This window comes from Phyllobates terribilis, unplaced genomic scaffold (genome assembly GCF_046119375.1).
Source record: "Phyllobates terribilis strain yellow unplaced genomic scaffold, ASM4611937v1 Scaffold_1__5_contigs__length_1240528914, whole genome shotgun sequence".
NCBI lineage: Eukaryota > Metazoa > Chordata > Amphibia > Anura > Dendrobatidae > Phyllobates > Phyllobates terribilis.
Window position 1 is genome coordinate 1,162,841,035 of NW_027362761.1, and position 12,662 is coordinate 1,162,853,696.

Below are 12,662 nucleotides of genomic sequence, written 5' to 3' on the forward strand. Positions count from 1 at the left end.
TATTACTGTGGTAACCAGACCCCTGGGGTGCCACACTAGCATCGCCAGAAACAGAAGGCTGATAGGAAACATTCAGGGGGCCCCATATTCAAAGTTGGTGATAAGGTATGGCTTTCTTCCAAAAATATTAAATTGAAAGTACCATCAGCAAAGTTGGGTCCTAAGTTTATTGGTACATTTGCGATTTTGGAGGTAGTTAACCCAGTGGCCTTCAGATTAAAACTCCCTCCGTCTTTCTGCATTCCAAATGTATTCCATAAATCTCTACTAAAAGAGTTTGTTCCTTCCGTTTTGTCTCCTTCATCTCCACCTCCGCCAGTTTCCGTCAATGACAGTTTGGAGTGTGAAGTAAAAAAGGTTGTTGATTCTCAAAGACCGTAATTCCCTCCAATACCTCATTCATTGGAGAGGTTACAGACCAGAGAAGAGATCCTCGGTCCCTGCTCGAGATGTAAACACCGATCTTCTAGTCAGGGCCTTCCATCGGAGGTTTCCTGGGAAACCTGGGGGTCCGGTGGCCGCCCATTGAAGAGGAGGTACTGTCACGATTCCTACATTCTGTGTGAGATTGCTATTGAACTGGTTCTTGCTGTGTTTTGATGGACTGCTTGGCTGTCCAGTCCTGTGAGTGGCAAGTCGGGCTCTCGGTGCTTTGATAGACAGCTCGGCTGTCCAATCTTTGACTGGGATTTGCAGGGCAGTCTCCAGGTGTTCCATGTTCTGGAGATTGCCCAAGCTATTTAACTGAGCTGACTGCCCCTGTTCCCTGCCAGACGTAGTTTTTGCTTCCTGGTGAGTGTTTCCCTCATTCTGTTGTTCTGTGTTCTGATCTTCTGCTGCCTGACCATGGACTGTGACCTGACTTACGCATTTGTCTTATCCCTTCGTATCTACGGGTTCTCTTGGTATTGACCTCAGAACGTCTGATTATCCGCCTCACAGTCGCTCCGTGAGTTAGTGACTTAGCGTCACAGGTGCTACTTCAAAAGAGCTTGTACAGTACATATTGAAACCTCAGTCAGCTTTGAAATCTTTGCCTGGGAGAGACATTGCTGAAGCAGTAGAACCACCTTGCGTCTAGAGAAAAAATTAAGGTAGTTTACGGCACAACCAACTGGATAAAAAATATATACACGTTTATTGAATCAAATTAAAAGTCCAATAACAATTAAGTTTTTTCACTTTTAATGGACTTTTAATTTGATTCAATAAATCTAGATATTTTTTATCCAGTTGGTTGTGCCAGAAGCTACCTTTGTTTTTGCTCTCTGTCAGCTGCAATCAACAACAGGTACCCACTGGTTTCTAATCACAGCAACGGATTTATCCATGTTACCAGCGTGAACAGCTTTAACCCTCCCCCCCTCTCCCCAATTCCCTACCTTGTGTCTAGTTCTAGTGTGCTCAGTCTTGCCATAGTGTATGACTGGTACCACGAAACTATCTTCCACAACCTCACCTTTCTAGCAGAGGTTGGCTGTTCCTCACCCAGTTTTAAGCCTCCTACATCGATGTTTCTGTTTTAATTAATGACTGTGTTTCAACCTAGATATGAAAATGATGATCATAATCACCTGTTTGTTATAATAGGTTACTCATACACCTGAATATAATCCTACAAAATCCCTGACTTTGTGAAAGTGTATCTAGAAAAATCAAAGCGTTTTGGAAGGCAAAGGGCGGTCACCAAATATTGCTGTTATTTAGATTTCTCTTTTGTTCACTCCCTTTGCATTTTGTGAATTGATAACAATATACTATTAACACTTCTATTTTTGAAAGCATTCTTACTGTGCAGGAATTTTTTTTTCCACACCTGCCCAAAAGTTTTGCACAGTACTGCAGGTACCACGTGACGTTATATGGCATCACAATAATACAGACTTCACGTGCTACAGTTGATTTTCATAAACTCCTATCTACAATTACATAAGTGATTTATTTCTCTGCTACATCTCAGAATTTGTTCTTTATGACCCAAGTTAAAAGGATTAACTCTTGGGCACAGTAATATTTTTTGATAACTGTCAGCAATAACCATTCACCTTCCAGATCTCCAGGAGCCTTTGTCTTGGCACGTTCCCTGCGAACACATAGAAGGCTTTGGATGAAGCTGCGCAGTGAGGAACCCTCCAGAGAGCTGCAGTTTTCTCTCTGACTTCAACTAATGACAAGAATTATTTGCACCTCCCTAAATATTAGACATGTCCATCTTTCACATGGCTCAGTGATCCGGAGGGAGATTTATCCCTGCATCATTGGTCTCTCTACTATCTGGCTCCTCTCTTTTAGTATGCAAGCAGTGAGCTCCACATCACTCCCAGATGGGACTGGTAATTATTATCTAATGTTACATATTACAGAGCGTGACATGTGCTGGAACAAGGGGTCAGTGCCCCCGCTGCTGTGGACTGGCGGGCTCCAGGGTAATGTAGGGAAGCATAATCTCCATCAAGACCATTAACAGACAAAGCGTTGGATTCCGGTGTAGAGAATGATCTTAAAACAGTCGCATATTACAGTCTTAAAAATCTGACTGGATAAGATATAAATCCAATCCTGTATATATATATATATATATATATATATATATATATATATATACAGTACAGACCAAAAGTTTGGACACACCTTCTCATTTAAAGATTTTTCTGTATTTTCATGACTATGAAAATTGTACATTCACACTGAAGGCATCAAAACTATGAATTAACACATGTGGAATTATATACTTAACAAAAAAGTGTGAAACAACTGAAAATATGTCTTATATTCAAGGTTCTTCAAAGTAGCCACCTTTTGCTTTGATGACTGCTTTGCACACTCTTGGCATTCTCTTGATGAGCTTCAAGAGGTAGTCACCGGAAATGGTCTTCCAACAATCTTGAAGGAGTTCCCAGAGATGCTTAGCACTTGTTGGCCCTTTTGCCTTCACTCTGCGGTCCAGCTCACCCCAAACCATCTCAATTGGGTTCAGGTCTGGTGACTGTGGAGGCCAGGTCATCTGGCGTAGCACCCCATCACTCTCCCACCTGGTCAAATAGCCCTTACACAGCCTGGAGGTGTGTTTAGGGCCATTGTCCTGTTGAAAAATAAATGATGGTCCAACTAAACGCAAACTGGATAGAATAGCATGCCGCTGCAAGATTCTGTGGTAGCCATGCTGGTTCAGTATGCCTTCAATTTTGAATAAATTCCCAACAGTGTCACCAGCAAAGCACCCCCACACCATCACACCTCCTCCTCCATGCTTCACGGTGGGAACCAGGCATGTAGAGTCCATCCGTTCACCTTTTCTGCGTCGCACAAAGACACAGTGGTTGGAACCAAAGATCTCAAATTTAGACTCATCAGACCAAAGCACAGATTTCCACTGGTCTAATGTCCATTCCTTGTGTTCTTTAGCCTAAACAAGTCTCTTCTGCTTGTTGCCTGTCCTTAGCTGTGGTTTCCTAGCAGCTATTTTACCATGAAGGCCTGCTGCACAAAGTCTCCTCTTAACAGTTGTTGTAGAGATGTGTCTGCTGCTAGAACTCTGTTGTGGCATTAACCTGGTCTCTAATCTGAGCTGCTGTTAACCTGCGATTTCTGAGGCTGGTGACTCGGATAAACTTATCCTCAGAAGCCGAGGTGACTCTTGGTCTTCCTTTCCTGGGGCGGTCCTCATGTGACCCAGTTTCTTTGTAGCGCTTGATGGTTTTTGCAACTACACTTGGGGACACTTTCAAAGTTTTCCCAATTTTTCGCACTGACTGACCGTCATTTCTTAAAGTAATGATGGCCACTCGTTTTTCTTTACTTAGCTGCTTTTTTCTTGCCATAATACAAATTCTAACAGTCTATTCAGTAGGACTATCAGCTGTGTATCCACCAGACTTCTGCACAACACAACTGATGGTCCCAACCCCATTTATAAGGCAAGAAATCCCACTTATTAAACCTGACAGGGCACACCTGTGAAGTGAAAACCATTTCCGGTGACTACCTCTTGAAGCTCATCAAGAGAATGCCAAGAGTGTGCAAAGCAGTCATCAAAGCAAAAGGTGGCTACTTTGAAGAACCTAGAATATAAGACATATTTTCAGTTGTTTCACACTTTTTTTGTTAAGTATATAATTCCACATGTGTTAATTCATAGTTTTGATGCCTTCAGTGTGAATGTACAATTTTCATAGTCATGAAAATACAGAAAAGTCTTTAAATGAGAAGGTGTCTCCAAACTTTTGGTCTGTACTGTATATATATATATAAAAAAAATTATATAGCACAGGTGTCAAAAAAAAAACGGGCATCTAATATTAACCTTCACATCGATAAATAGAAGTTTGTGCATGTAGACAAGAAATATACATATTAACTCTCACAACCTTAAAAATTCTCATGGTAAATAGTCAAAGTAAGGGGTCATGTTCTTGACTTTTCAGCTAAAATTCAGGAACTTCATCTTCATACTATTTGATATGTTTAAGTCCTAGTGGGGCTAGATTTTGAAACCCCTATCCGCGGAGTACTGCCCCTCATCGGTTGTGGTCATATCTTTTTCACTTACCTACTTAAGGAAAACGTTGCATGAACATATAGACAGTCTACCGCCAGTATATGGAGTCTGAAAAGATCCAAAAAGTATCATACATGAGACTCTTCTGCCAAAAGCTTCTGCTCCTTTGTCCAAGACATGGTGGAGGTCCTAGTACCGGGAACATCACCCATCAAAAGTTATGTTACTTTGCCATGTACTAAGCTCTTGTGAAACCATAAATAAACTATCCACAGGACAGGGGATAAGAGTATGATTTCTTGTACTCTTGCCAATTATGCATCACCAGAAACGGAAAGCTGATAGGAAACGTTCAGGGGGCCTCATATTCAAAGTTGGTGATAAGGTATGACTTTCTTCCAAAAATATTAAATTGAAAGTATGTGGCACCCCAGGAGTCCGGTTGCCACAGCGGCATTGCCTCCCTCACAAGAGGTGATGCCTTGCCTGGAAGCAAGCAGGGGTCCCCTAATCAGGTTTTGCTAAGCATGCAACACTGTCCTGGCTCCAGACCAGCAAGGGGAGCTCCTCCCCTTGGCAACTGGGATCTGGGGGCGGGGTTAGTTAGACTTAGTGTGAGGAGTTGAAGTGAGGACCTTGACGAGAGAGGAGCTGGGGAGTGGAGCTGCGCGGCAGTTCACCCCAGAAGGAACCAACACAGAAGAACCGGACACCGGAGTCCGAGGCTGTGGGGCACTGAAGGCCCAGCAGCAGAAACCGGAGGGCAGGAGACTGCAGGTCTCCTAGCCCCATCAGACGCCCGGAGGCTCAGAAGCACCGCAGGGCCCAGCACCGCCACGTGGGAGCGACACTCCAGGAAGACCCGAGCTGCCTGCCATACAGGTGAGCACAAAGACGTAGCGCTCAGAGACGAGGGCCGCAGCACAGCTACAAGCAGCAGGGCCAAAGATTAGTGGAAAGGGAAGGCCTCCAACTTCACCTGGCGAGGTGGATTCCTTACTTGCTTCCAGGCTGCCCGGACTTCCACTTCTAGCCAGTACCCTAGTCCCGGTTTGCCTAATAACCGCCAGTAAAGATAAGAGGAAACCACCATTAAGCTGTGGACTGATTATTGCTGCGTCATCAACCCCTGCACTACAACGCCCAGCATCACCTATAACATCTACACTGCCCTGGAGCTAAGCTCTACCTGTGGAGAGCCACACCAGCTTTGCTGCACTGACATCAGCTCCAGAGGACCTGCTCTGCAGCGGCGGCTCCCTTTCGCCGCATACCACAGGTGGCGTCACGAACTGTACATAAAAACTTTATTAAATTCCCCTGTAAATAATCCCCTTTTTAGTGACCGCCCTGGGTTACGGACTGGGTCACCGCCACTGTCACATCTCCCCTAGCAACGACCGGCCAGGCACCGAGTACCCAACGGCCCAGGGGGCGCGTCAAGTACCATCAGCAAAGTTGGGTCCTAAGTTTATTGGTCCATATGAGATTTTGGAGGTAGTTAACCCAGTGGCCTTCAGATTAAAATTCCCTCCGTCTTTCCGCATTCCAAATGTATTCCATAAATCTCTGCTAAAAGAGTTTGTCCCTTCCATTTTGTCTCCTTCATCTCCACCTCCGCCACTTTCCGTCAATGACAGTTTGGAGTTTGATGTAAAAAAAGGTTGTTGATTCTCAAAGTCCATAATTCCCTCTAATACCTCATTCATTGGAGAGGTTACAGACCAGAGAAGAGATCCTCAGTCCCTGATCGACACGTAAACACCGATCTTCTAGTCAGGGCCTTCCATTGGAGGTTTCCTGGGAAGTGTATGATTTCTTGTACTCTGGCCAATCATGAGAACAGGGGGGGATCCTTGTGTGAGTGGAGTGGTAGTGAGCATGTGCGACCATTGTTCCATTCTGTCTATAGAAGTGGTGGTCGCACATGCTCCATTCACACAATGTACTTTAGTCTCTACGTTCTCGGGACAGGTTGTAATCTTAGCAGTTGGTCCTATTTTTATCATCTTTCATATGGACAGTTAATACATGTGGTTGTTTATGGGACAACATCTTTAATTGGGTTTTGTGGTACTTGAATATGGATGACCTATCCATATGGTATGTCATGAATAGATGATGGTAAAGGACTGGCCCCCAGGACCCCAGACAGTCAACACAATGGAGAGTTCAGAGAGTAGCATGTCACATTTATTACCAACATGCCAACATAGGCACAGCAGCTTGTTTGGTCAGACATCAGTGCCTGGTACTGCGACTCAGTGCCATCTACTTGATTGGCACCTTTGTTCCTTCTTTTTTTCTGAAAGATTGGGTTTAATAGGGTCAAATAAAGGAATTTCAATTGGCTATCCTAAAGATAGGTCATCAATATTTAAGTCCTGACAAAGTTATATATTGATCTCCACCTTCAAGGGGTCAACACTGTATCCCATCTTCAGCCACATTGGGCTACAAATTTCTGACTTGATTATCTGTGTTTAATTATTCTTTAAAGATCATAGAAAGGAGCCCATAAATAAATATAATGGCAGGACACCTTTTACTGTTACCCAACTCAAAGTTAGCATAGTGCCCTCTCAACGGTGACACTGTCTTTGCCATAATTTTAGCATATCTTGACATTTTCTGTTGTCCATAAAACTTGCATGCAGTAATTTGTTTTTCCATGCAGGCCGTCCTATGCATAATAAAAATGGGGCCCAGTGACTGCAACGTAATTGTTTGATTGTTCCAGCCTTCAAGTGTTAGGCTCACTGGAATAGCTGGATCCTCGAACCCCAAGATTAAGGTGGGTACATGGGCCACGGGCATTGGTGCAAAGGCAGCTGAGACATGCATAAAACAAGTAACAGAGGTACGGGAGACTGCTGTCAGGTGGCAAACGTACTGGAAACTGCAAACTGATAGCAGTGGTACTGGAAGCCACAGGCAGACCGGAGACGTCTGGGAGACCAGAGACAGGTAGCAGAGATACTGGAAGCTGCAGGCAGGCTGGAGACTTACGGGAGACCACAGACAGGTAGCAGAGGTATGGAAGCTGCAGGAAGACCGGAGATGTCTAGGAGACCACAGACAGGTAGTAGAGGTATGGAAGCTGCAGGCAGACTGGAGACATCCGGGAGACCACAGACAGGTAGCAGAGGTACTGGAAACTTCAAAAAGGTATCTGTCAGAACTTCAGAGCAATTAGGAAGTCATACTAGAAAGTCTTAATACCAAGACACTCACCAAGCTCATGTATTGAATGATTACACAGACTCTTATAGACCGATGACAAAGGAGTGACTTCCTCAAATGTAGGAACTACCTAGTATTACTTTTCTGACCTAAGAGCTATAAAAATGTTGTTTTATACACAGCTAAAAACCTGAACTTATCTAATACAATTCTTGTCTTCATTTACTAAAAGAACATGTTCAGCCCACGTCCTCGCTTCTACTATATCTAGGGTCCGTCCACCATAAACAACATTTTGGTGTCATCTAGTTATTTTGACCATTTGTCATAATGATGTAATTGTAGGTATTTGAAATAATAAAGCAGGTAATAAAGGCTTCTTCAATGAAGGTTGATATTTTGAGGGGAACTATAATTTGTATATATTAGTACCTAGAGGGCTGGAAATAGTTATACATCCTGCAGTAAAGTAAAAGTGGAAGCAGCTAATCCTATAATTACCGAAAATTAGATCGGTATGCAACATTTAGCAATGTTTTTTGCAAAAGTAGATAGATGAACAACATGAATCATCAGTATCAACAAGTTTCTATGGAGCCTGTGTATTGGGATGTACGATGTATAATGTTAAAAGTTACGTGTGTTGTATTTTTGTTAAAGTTGCTAAAAAACAAGTTATCACCTGTCCACAGGATAACTTATTGATCAGTGATGGTCTGACCTCTGGGACCCAATGAACTTTAATCCCCAACAGAATGGATCGACATTGCACATGCTTGAGCACCACTCCATCTATTTCCTATGGGGCCGCCGAGCAATGTGCTCAGCTTTTTCCGGCAGCCCCATAAAGAACGAATGGAGCAGCGGTTGGACATACAACTTGCCGCGTAATTTTGTAACGGAAATAAAAGTTTCCCCCACCATATTTCTGAACCATAAAAAGGTTAAAAATTAACAAAAAGAACCTTACACTTATGACATTGTGACGCTGTTATCTCCTCTGCTCTTGCGCAGCACCCTTCTAGGCTCCGTGATACTCAGAAATACCGACTCAGCAAGAGAGGCCCGTGGATTCCAGTGCAAGCGGCGAGAGATCAGAAAATGGTGAGAAGTGACCAATAAGGATAAGGATTTTTATATATTTTTTTACATATTACTTTTATTATGCTCTGGGGTTTAGAGAGACCCTAGAGCACAATAAGGGACGTTAAATTAGTTGAGAATAACTTCTCCGCAAATCGAATTTCCCGGAAAAAAAATGTGCAAATAGGCAAATTTGAATTTTGACTGATTCACATCATCTATATATGTGGTACCTTACAGAGGGTACGGAAAGTATTCAGACCCCTTTCAATTTTTCACTCTTTGTTTCATTGCAACCATTTGGTAAATTCTAAAAAGTTCATTTTTTTTCTTATTAAAGTACACTCTGCACCCCATCTTGACTAAAAAAAACAGAAATGTAGAAATTTTTGCAAATTTATTAAAAAAGAAAAACTGAAATATCACATGGTCATAAGTATTCAGACCCTTTGCTCAGACACTCATATTTAAGTCACATGCTGTCCATTTCCTTGTGATCCTCCTAAAGATGGTTCTACTCCTTCATTGGAGTCCAGCTGTGTTTAATTAAACTGATAGGACTTGATTTGGAAAGGCACACACCTGTCTATATAACACCTCACAGCTCACAGTGCATGTCAGACCAAATGAGAATCATGAGCTCAAAGGAACTGCCCAAGGAGCTCAGAGACAGAATTGTGGCAAGGCACAGATCTGGCCAAGGTTACAGAAGAATTTCTGCATTACTCAAGGTTCCTAAGAGCACAGTGGCCTCCATAATCCTTAAATGGAAGAAATTTGGGACCACCAGAAGTGTTCCTAGACCTGGCCGTCCAGCCAAACTGAGCCATCGTGGGAGAAGAGCCTTGGTGAGAGAGGTAAAGAAGAACCCCGAGATCACTGTGTCTGAGCTCCAGAGATGCAGTAGGGAGATGGGAGCGAGTGCCACAAAGTCAACTATCACTGCAGCCCTCCGCCAGTTGGAGTTTTATGGCAGAGTGGCCCGATGGAAGCCTCTCCTTAGTGCAAGACATATGAAAGCCCGCACAGAGTTTGCTCAAAAACACATGAATGACTCCCAGACTATGAGAAATAAGATTCTCTGGTCTGATGAGACGAAGATAGAACTTTTTGGTGATAATTCTATGAGGTATGTGTGGAGAAAACCAGGCACTGCTCATCACCTGCCCAATACAATCCCAACAGTGAAACATGGTGGTGGCAGCATCATGCTATGGGGGTGTTTTTCAGCTGCAGGGACAGGACGACTGGTTGCAATTGAAGGAAACATTAATTGTGCCCAAGTTCAGAGATATCCTGGATGAAAAGCTCTTCCAGAGTGCTCTGGACCTCATACTTGGCCAAAGGTTCACCTTCCAACAAGACAATGACCCTAAGCACACAGCTAAAATAACAAAGGAGTGGCTTCAGAACAACTCTGTGACCATTCTTGACTGGCTCAGCCAGAACCCTGAACTAAACCCAATTGAGCATCTCTGGAGAGACCTGAAAATGGCTGTCCACCAACGTTCACCATCCAACTTGATGGAACTGGACAGGATCTGCAAGGAAGAATGGCAGAGGATCCCCAAATCCAGGTGTGAAAAACTTGTTGCATCATTCCCAAAAAGACTCATGGCTGTATTAGCTCAAAAGGGCGCTTCTACTCAATACTGAGCAAAGGGTCTGAATACTTAAGACAATGTGATATTTCAGTTTTTCTTTTTTAATAAATTTGCAAAAATTTCTACATTTCTGTTTTTTTCAGTCAAGATGGGGTGCAGAGTGTACTTTAATGAGAAAAAAATGAAGTTTTTAGAATTTACCAAATGGCTGCAATGAAACAAAGAGTGAAAAATTTAAACGGGTCTGAATACTTTCCTTACCCACAGTAAATAGTGAAAAATTGGTATACCAATGCACACCAGCCTAGTAATAGGACCTTATATATATGTCCGCTACATGTGCCTGGAGTTTTTCTGGCACATATGACAAACGAAGTGTATAAAAAAAGTGTTGACCGAGTTTGTCATGTTACCTTCAAAGATCATACTTCCCAGAGCTCAAACTTTGACCATAATGTCAAACATAATCATGTACATTGTACAGTGGTGGCCAAAAGTATTGGCACCCCTGCAATTCTGTCAGATAATACTCAGTTTCTTCCTGAGAATGATTGCAATCACAAATTCTTTGGTATTATTATCTTCATTTAATTTGCTTGCAAGGAATAAACACAAAAGAGAATGATGCAAAAATCAAATCATTGATCATTTCACACAAAACTCCAAAAATGGGCCAGACAAAAGTATTGGCACCCTCAGCCTAATACTTGGTTGCACAACCTTTAGCCAAAATAACTGTGAACAACCGCTTCCGGTAATCATCAAAGCTCTGCTGGAATTGTAGACCATTCTTCTTTGGCAAACTGCCTCAGGTCCCTGATATTTGAAGGGTGCCTTCTCCAAACTGCCATTTTGAGATCTCTCCACAGGTGTTCTATGTGATTCAGGTCTGGACTCATTGCTGGCCACCTTAGAAGTCTCCAGTGCTTTCTCTCAAACCATTTTATAGTGCTTTTGGAAGTGTGTATTGGGTCATTGTCCTGCTGGAAGACCCATGACCTCTGAGGGAGACCCAGCTTTCTCACACTGGGCCCTACATTATGCTGCAAAATTTGTTGGTAGTCTTCAGACTTCATAATGCCATGTACACGGTCAAGCAGTCCAGTGCCAGAGGCAGCAAAGCAACCCCAAAACATCAGGGAACCTCCGCCATATTTGACTGTAGGGACCGTGTTCTTTTCTTTGAATGCCTCTTTTTTTTTTCCTGTACACTCTATGTTGATGCTCTTTCCCAAAAAGCTCTACTTTTGTCTCATCTGACCAGAGAACATTCTTCCAAAACGTTTTAGGCTTTCTCAGGTAAGTTTTGGCAAACTCCAGCCTGGCTTTTTTATGTCTCGGGGTAAGAAGTGGGGTCTTCCTGGGTATCCTACCATACAGTCCCTTTTCATTCAGACGCCGACGGATAGTACTGGTTGACACTGTGGTACCCTCGAACTGCAGGGCAGCTTGAACTTGTTTGGATGTTAGTCGAGGTTCTTTATCCACCATCCGCACAATCTTGCGTTGAAATCTCTCGTCAATTTTTCTTTTTCGTCCACATCTAGGGAGGTTAGCCACAGTGCCATGGGCTTTAAATTTCTTGATGACACTGCGCACGGAAGAAACAGGAACATCCAGGTCTTTGGAGATGGACTTGTAGCCTTGAGATTGCTCATGCTTCCTCACAATTTGGTTTCTCAAGTCCTCAGATAGTTCTTTGGTCTTCTTTCTTTTCTCCATGCTCAATGTGGTACACACAAGGACACAGGACAGAGGTTGAGTCAACTTTAATCCATGTTAACTGGCTACAAGTTAATGGCTGGTGGTCCCACTGGCTGTTAATTACACGAATTAGAGAAGCATCACAGGATTTTTCAAACAGTGCCAATACTTTTGTCCATCCCCTTTTTTTAGTTTTGGTGTGGAATTATATCCAATTTGGCTTTAGGACAATTCTTTTTGTGTTTTTTCATTGAAGACAAATTAAATGAAGATAATAATGTGACACCCCAGGGGTCTGGTTGCCACAGTGATAGAGATATTATGTCTGAGAGCAGGTGGGAGGTCCTTTGGTCAGGGATCCTGTGCATGCCACACCTCCTGCCCAGTCTTGGGAGGGGAAGACCTTCCCCTATATAAACCCGGGGCTGAAGCAGGGTTAGTCAGTCAAGGAGAGTAGAGACAAGAAACAGTCACAGGAAGAAACAGCAGAAGCTCAGTGGGAGCAATACTACTACGAGTCAGGGGCTGGCAGCTGCAGAGCTCGCCCTGACTGAGAAGCTTTCTTACCGGACCCGGCGTCCGAGGCTGTG

The 12,662-nt window shown here is 43.3% G+C and overlaps 1 long non-coding RNA gene across 3 annotated transcripts in view; it reads left to right on the forward strand.

The window, feature by feature from the left end:
- Nucleotides 1-707: 707 nt before the first annotated feature.
- Nucleotides 708-12,662, forward strand: part of LOC141172924 (uncharacterized) — a 47,900-nt gene continuing 35,945 nt past the window's right edge. For 2 of the 3 annotated variants that reach the window (XR_012252552.1, XR_012252550.1), the window contains exons 1-3: nucleotides 708-792; nucleotides 7,176-7,292; nucleotides 8,696-8,785. This is a non-coding gene — a long non-coding RNA (uncharacterized lncRNA). Of the gene's footprint in view, nucleotides 793-2,052; nucleotides 2,334-7,175; nucleotides 7,293-8,695; nucleotides 8,786-12,662 lie in introns of all 3 variants that reach the window. The other variant, XR_012252551.1, reaches the window with a different exon arrangement.